Here is an 8055-nt window from a genome sequence, read left to right as displayed (position 1 = left end):
TTCCTCTGTTTGGGATTAATTCTGCCTTTTCCCTGTACAAGTGTCTTACCTCTTTTTTGGGGGAGGGGTGTTCTTAGCTTGTTTGTTAATGTGCAGTTAAGGAATGCTTTGTGATCTAAGATGTGCTGTAAGAATTAAATATAAATGCTTTGGAAGCATTTAAAAGAAATATAAAAAAAGTATGTGTGAGATTATTTTAATTATGCCTTTTTTTCAGGGCGCAGCTATCCACAAGCATGAACAGCCCAAGTAGCATAATTTACCTTCCCCGTTTTATTGTGCCACAGTTTTTGTTATGTAGGTATGTGTTATCATATTGTAATGAGATTACAGATTATGAAATGTAGGTTTTCTTGATGATAAAATAAGTATTTTACTTATTTGTGACAGAAATAAAGTTACTGTAGAAATTGACCAGGTGGCTGAGTTCACCAGTAGTTTTTTAAATACTGTCAGAGTGCAGGTGGTGTTAAAAGGCACAATAGAATGCTCTGCATACGTTCTTTTAGGAATGCAAATACCACACTTTCAAACTGTGTGTGTGTGTGTGTGTGTGTGTGTGTGTGTGTGTGTGTGTGTGTGTGTGTGTGTGTGTGTGTGTGTGTGTGTGTGTGTTTTGGAGGGTTCCAAACTAATGTACTTCACAATCACATTACATTGTTTATGTCTTGATAGTGTGGACCAGCTGTTCTTCAGACAGGTTAACCCTTTAAAACCAAAACACTACCCTCCTTAATTTTTGATTGGTTCAGTAGCGTGCATTTTTGAAAAATGATCTGTAACCATTACTTTTTCATTTTTAGGTTTATTGCCATTATTTATGAAGGTTTGGGTAGACTATATGCAGATCTGAAGAAAGCTTGTCTTGTCACAGTTAGACAGTCATAATTTACTGTGCAGAAAATGCATGTTGATGGTATCCCACAATTCCACCAGAGTGTGTAGGGTTATATAATTATGCACACAATTTTTATGTTAATTAGTGTCCTGGTTTGGGCCAGTTGTACCTACTTTTCATGGGTCTTTGTCTAGATTTTTGATGTTTCCAGATTTAGAGGCATGCCTGTGAGAACCATTCTTGTGGTCTATCAGTAGTTCTTTAATTGCCTCGGATCCTGCTTCAGATGCTGTAAGGTGCGGTAAGGTGCTGCTTGAATTCCCTCTTCTCCCTTTGCAATTCCTCCAGTTCAACCAAGTGATTTAAATGTTGCTGGTCATACTCCTTTATTTTTCATAACGATATTAACTTTCATGTAATTTTCTTATCACAAGCATGGATTATTTGTATTGTCACTTGCTTCTCACCCCTCTTTGTTTTCCAGGGTTTGTCTAGTAGCACCAACTTTTCTAGGCCTATTAAATCTTTCTGGGTCAAAGACAGATTTAGTAAAGTCAACATTTTTTATTGTTTTATTTCTTTTTAGTTCACTTCATGTACCACTGCAGTGAGAGCCTTGCATGTCAATGTCAAGTAATGGCTGTGACTCTAAACCCCTGAGGAAAATATTTTTTAGTGAACTTGTGGTGGAGTGGTTCTAAAGTCTATTTTAACTTCACATTGTCATAATGGAAGTCCCATCCACCACAGGGTTTGTTGTTTTTCTGGTGTACTTGACCTGGTAGAAATCCTTCTTTATTCCTAGCTCTGCAGTGCAAAGAGATAAAGCCTTGATAACCTGAGATCAATTAGTGACACAGGAGGCTGGAACAGCCAGGTGGATGGGTAACAGACGTGTGGTTAAAGTCGGTTTGCTTGTCTGGGAGGGACCGTTGTGGTGGCTCCTCCCCCCTGGTGACCTGGCACTCCAGGGGAGAGGTAGGTAGGCCAGTCTTACTGAAAACAAGTTACAGTGAGAAGGGACCTGGCTGAACCTAACCAAGACAGTAATGGTAATCCTCATGGAGGCATATCAAAGAATGAACTCTCTTCAAGGTATAGGCAGTCCTTCTACAGTGATATAGAATCTCACATCACCATATGGTTTGGGATTAGGGATGCATAAGACAAAAACTACCCTAATAGCTCTCACCTAATGAGGAACAAGTGGGTGTGAAATGGCTCTCTCTTAGTGAGGAATAAATGGGCTAATATATCATGGGAAGATGATGATTTGCAGGCAACAGATTTCCAAAAAAAAGCTCCTTCCTCAACTCTGTAAATCCTTCCCCAGTTATGTAAAGTTGTGAGTCTAAAGAATTATTGCTGAAATTCCATTTTTCTATAGTTATATGGTTTTGAGTGAGGTTGTGCAAAAACGTGCTGACAAGGACCAATTTACATGCAGTTATTTTAATGATGCCACTTAATAGCACTGTTTCTGAATCTCTGTTGTCATGCATTGTGCTATTCAGACATGCTGGCAGAAGCTCTGTATATCACAGTGACCATGAGGTATGTAGCTCATATGCCATGAGTATGCAATAAAAGGAAGATGTTTTGTTCTCCCTGTACAGGGAATTTCAGTAGTGCCTGCTTAGGCTATGTGATGGGCCCTTGTGGAAGTTGGAAGCCTGACATGAGCTTCCTAGGATTATGAGTGATGCTAATGGTACCACCCATTCTGAAAAGCAGTGCTGGCATCACTACAGTGATCTGAGGTAACACCACCCTGATCTGCCTTGGAAGTGGGAGGTAGAAGCTAGGGAGAGACAGCCTGAAATGTACTGTACTGTAAGCAGTATAACTGTCTTCTGGTATCTTGCCTGTTTGTTTTACAAGTATATTTAGGACTGGATACTTTGTTTTCAGTGTGGAGGAGTATGATTTGAATAGGGCTGGATATCACTGCAGGTGGGAACACTTCTCATGACAATGGAGTGTGTTTGACATCTGTGCCAGTATATTATATGACTGTGATTTTCTAACATGAGTGCATAATCATTTTTCTCACTGTGCTATTCATTTGAAGATCCAGTTGTGGGAGAAGAGGAGTCAGTTAATGCCATAGTCTGCTTAGTCTCTGCCAGTCAAAGTTTCTGGCTCTGGGTCACCAGTGACATCAAGGCAGTATTTCAGCAAGGGGATGATGGTCCTTGCTGGAGGTGGCCTGGCCGGTTCACTGCTATCCTCTATGGCCACTTCTCAGGTGGAGGATGCAGGCATCTCTTCTAGGAGTAATCTGGAGGGATCCGCTTTGGTCTCCTGCAATCAGTTTTGGAGTACTAAGGTGCAACAGTAACTAGATGTCCTCTTTGGAAATGTGGAGCACCTTCTGGTGTGACTTTTGGAGTCATACAACTGGCAGCCAAACCCTTCAGGCCTTTGCGGGTGCAACAGGCCCATAAGATAAGCTACTGAGGTGAGGGATGACTGGGTCTGTTGCTCTCTGAGTCACCTGGCATCCCACTCTGGCTTCCCACTATGTCAGGACCCCAACCTTTATGTGTCATTCTCTGATCCCTGTTGTTGTCCAGGCCTCATCACCAATTGTCTACCCTCTGTATGTCTGTGTCCTTCCACTGTCCTCCCTACCTTTTGTATGTCTATCACCCCTGTCTGGATCTGTGTTTTCTGTTTGCCTGTCTGACTTTGCTTTTCACACTTCTCTCTCTCTCTCTCTCCCCCTCTCTCTCTCCCTCTCTTTCTCCCTCTCTCTCTCTCTCTCTCTCTTTGTCTCCCTCTATTCCATCTACAGCCTTACAGCTATATGTCTACGTCCAATCTATTATCTTCCCACCTGGTGTATATCTACCACCCCTATCTGTCCGAAAAAGTCAATTTCCCCTGAAAAGAAAAACACTCCTCCTCCACAAAAAAATGTTCTTTTTTGTGCCAACCCCCAATACGGTGCACAATACTATGAAACATTTTCCCCAGAGCATGTCATCATCATAGATGGGCAACTATTGTGTGAATTGATGGATCAGTTTTGGATAAATTGTTATGCCAAGGTAACATGTTTCATGTACTCCAAATGACACCCTTGCACAAATGACGAGAGTATGGAGCATGCAATAAAATGAAACTCAAGAACTCATATCAGTTGCACACCTTGATTTGTTGCAAACACCATAAAGACATACTCAGAATATTGGCCCTTAATGATTCATAAAACTTACAGGCATGGGGACACATCTGAATGGCTCATACATGGCAGCAGCACCCAGAAGTGGCATCTCAAACAATTGTAATTCCTAAAAGTACAGTTGTGTACACTTACCATAAATGTAGATGTTCAAGTATATTCACTGTTGCAGTCATCACCTGTGAGTTATCCCTGCTGTGGTAGCCCTCAGCTGGCCTGAATACCAGAGTCAATGTTTTTCTGCATCAGCTGCTGCCGCTTGATGACTGATGTCAGGTTGTCAGTGCTATAAAACAAGACAGCTGATGCCATTACATCAGTCTTTCTTGTCATGGAGCCCATAACAGAAGCAGTTCGCAAGTGTGCCGGTCGGTCGCTACCAGAGTTCAAATTATAGCTGAAAACGTCTAAAGCTAAGTACCCTATTGGGGATCCGAAAAAGTTAACAATTTTCTCGCCTGTGAAAAGCAGATCCTACAACGAGACTTGCATTAATACTGCATCACTTGTTTAGGCCCAGATCACGATTTCCCCCACTGCCAGCTCTGTGCCTTCTTTAATACGAGAACCATTCATCGGGGAGCTCTTATTGCAGACAGGTATTTTTATCTTCCATCTTCGCATTCTGAAATGGCATCCATCAGCCAACAATCCGTAGACATTCCAAAAAAACATAGAGCTAAAGATAGAGACAGACCACACAAGGCTAAACCTTCTGATGACGTTACCACTAAGCAGGTCATCAGTTCTCTGGAATTCAGTGAGGTGCTTTCGCAGCCCCTAATGCCCAATATGATATCTATGCAGGCCTCTACTGAGACCCTTTTGGAGTCCAGTATGCCACAGAAATCTTCTTCATCTTCCAAGCCTTTGGTTGTCTTTGCCTCGGTTGGGTCTGGAGCCACGACACAGGCACCAGCTTCTGAGGAGGCCTTTCGCACTACCAATTCCAGACCAAAAACGATGTCTTCTCATCCAACTAACATTTCTCTCAGACAGATGGATACGCTTAGGCCTGAAAGCCAGGCCACTCCTAGAAAATCTAGCCAGCATCTTACTCCTGCTCCACCACCCCAAGCCCAAATGCTTAAGATGGCGGAGGATCTTATCTCCCTTATCAGGGGTAGTCATGCCACAATTTCTAAAAGGAAAAGACACCCTTCTCCTAAAATAATGACAGAGCAGGATTCTGAGGAATCTGATTATTCAGATTTTGAAGAGGAACAACAACCTCTGACTACTTATGAGAATTCAGATGCAGAGGAATCCATTCCTTCTGCCTCCCCACCAGAAGACCTTTCCTGTGAGAAAACCCTTCACACCCTCAGGGAACATTTCCACTGGGAATCTCAGGACTTCCTCAGTCTAAGAAAAGACCGAGAGAGTTTCTAGATCTGCCCCAGCACAGACCCCTGGCCATCCCCCTATCTTAGAAGTGGCGGATGATGTTTTCCATGAATCCAGCTTAGCCCCTGACACCCTCCCATCTGCTCCCAGTAAACATGACAGATATTACAGAGTACTGGATTCTCACAAATACCTGTACAGAAATCCTGATGCAGACCCGAAGGTCATTACACAGGGACCTAAAGGAGCTAAGGCTAGTTCTGCAAAGAATCCTGTTCCTTCTGACAAGGATTCCAGAGCTCTAGACAGATGGGTTAAAAAAGTATACACCTCTGCAACCTTAGCTGGCAGAGCACTCAACTGTCTGTTCCAAATGTTAAAATATCAACAACACACTTTGGAACTATTAAAGCAAAATATTTCTACCTTTCATGACTGTGCCAATTCAAAAGAGTTAGCAGATTTACTGCACTCTTCTTGTCAAGTGGCCAAACACTCATTGCACTGTGGATATGATGCCCTAGAAGCCTCAATCAGGGCAGCAGTGTCAGGCTCTGTCATTAGGAGACATGCATGGTTGAAGGAACAACCTCCCCCTGATCATGTCAAGTCTAAATTAATTGATGCACCCTTGGATACGGACTGCTTGTTTGGAGTAAAAGCAGAAGAGGTGCTTAAAAAGATGGAAGACAAAGCAAAATATATGCAAGCAGTAAAAGATTTCTTTCAGGTTCAATCTCCTAGGTTCATCAGGAATTTTCCCTCTAAGCACTAGTCCTTTCCTGCACCTAGCAGACAGGGGCAAGGTAAGCCCCGCAGGGACAGACCACTCAGGCCCCAATCCCAGGGACAGCAGAGAACCAAGCAGTGGACCACTTCCGCCCCAAAGGCAGGGAGTTGTAAGCCATCCTTCTATGGCAAAAACCCTCAATGACTTCCTCTACCCCCTCTGCCCACTTTTAACTCATCAAAACCTAGGAGGAAGGCTCTCCCTCTGCAAAGAAAATTGGCTTTCTGTAACAAAAGACCAATTGGTCTTAAAGATAATTTTTCAGGGATACAAATTCTTTTTCAATGAACTCCCAATTCCAAGAGGGTACCCAGACTTACCTCCAAATCAGTGGGCTGAGGCAATGAAACAAGTCCAAACTCTCATATCCCAGGAGGCAGTAGAACCTCTCCCCACAGATCAAACAGGCAAAGGCTTTTATTCCAGACCATTCCTTGTTCCCAGAAAAGAGGGCACTTGGCACCCCATCCTGGATCTATACATTCTGAACACCTCCCTGGTTGGTCCTCAAATTTAAAATGTTAACTTTGCAGCAGCTGCTGCCTATGCTGACAAAAAAATGCCTGGTTAGTGACCCTAGACCTAAAAGATGCCTACCTCCACATCCCCATAAGGGAATCTTACAGGAAATTCCTGCACTTCAGAGCAGGTTCAGAAATCTTTCAGTTCTCTGCGCTACCCGTTGGCTTATCTACTGCTCCCAGGATATTCATCAAATGCTTAGCCCCAGCCATAGCATTTTGCAGACAGAGAAATATACAAATTTACCCTTATCTGGATGACCGCCTCATTCTGGCAGAGTGCAAAGAAAAGCTGCTCCAGGATCTTCTCTTTGTCAAAACCCTCCTAACTTCCTTAGGGTTCACCATCAACGAGAAGAAATCAAACTAAGCACCCTCCAGGAGGATCATTTTCTTGGGAGCACTACTGGACACAGCATCCCAAATGGCCTTCCTATCCCCAGAAAACAGAGCTTCCTGCCTCTCTACTTTACTCAGCTGGCTTCCAGAAGTCACCTTATGGCGAGGAGGTTCCTGCAAGCCTTGGGATACATGGCATCTTGCATCCTTCTAATTCCTCTGGCCAGGCTTCACATGAGAAAACTTCAGCGGTATTTAAAGAACCTTTGGTGTCAGCACTCCCAGCCTCTAGAGACCTCTCTCCCTTTGATCCTCTGTATAAGGGCTGAGTTTCCCTGGTGGGCAGGGGCATGTGCCAAGAACAAGGGTCTTCCCTTCATCCTCCGCCCTACTGAGAAGACCATCACCACCGATGCCTCAGACATTGCTTGGGGCACTCACCTAGCAGGCAGGTGCACCCAAGGGTTTTGGGATGCCCAGCACCTTCCCTTACACATCAACCAGAAGGAAATGATGGCAGTACAAAAGGCTGACATCCTTCAAACCCCATCTCAGCCCAGAGGTTCTTCTTATCAAACCAGACAACACCACAGTAATGTGGTACATCAACAAACAGGGAGGATCCCAATCTTACACTCTGTGCAGGCTAGCCATGAACCTCTGTTTGACAGTCTCCTCCATGAGATTACACCTAATAGCCCAATACCTACCAGGGATCAACAACACCCTGGCAGACCACTTAAGAAGAAACTTACTGGACCCCCACAAATGGCAGCTCCACAGAAAAGTTTTTTTGCAAGTCACTTAGGAGTGGGGAACTCCGAAGGTGGATGTCTTTGCTTTGCACCTCAATCACCAGCTAAAAAAATTATGTACCAGGGAGTATCATCACCTAGCATGGAAGGTGGATGCCTTGATCTTCCCCTGGAATTCCCTTTTTGTCTACGCATTCCCTCCTCTGCCTCTTATTCCCAAGGTACTGATCAAGATAAGGTAGGAGAGACTGAAGGTCATTCTCATTGCTCCAGATTGG

General features: G+C 43.8%; 1 protein-coding gene across 2 annotated transcripts in view; it reads right to left on the bottom strand.

The window, feature by feature from the left end:
* The window catches only part of LOC122812201 (transforming growth factor beta receptor type 3-like), a 715443-nt gene that overhangs the window by 371599 nt on the left and 335789 nt on the right, over positions 1-8055 (bottom strand). The window lies entirely within an intron of this gene.

This window comes from Protopterus annectens, chromosome 9.part0 (genome assembly GCF_019279795.1).
Source record: "Protopterus annectens isolate FY-2018-M chromosome 9.part0, PAN1.0, whole genome shotgun sequence".
In the NCBI taxonomy this organism is placed as follows: Eukaryota; Metazoa; Chordata; order Ceratodontiformes; family Protopteridae; genus Protopterus; species Protopterus annectens.
The sequence above is the reverse complement of the archived record's forward strand: the minus strand, read 5'-3'. Positions and strand labels throughout refer to the sequence as shown.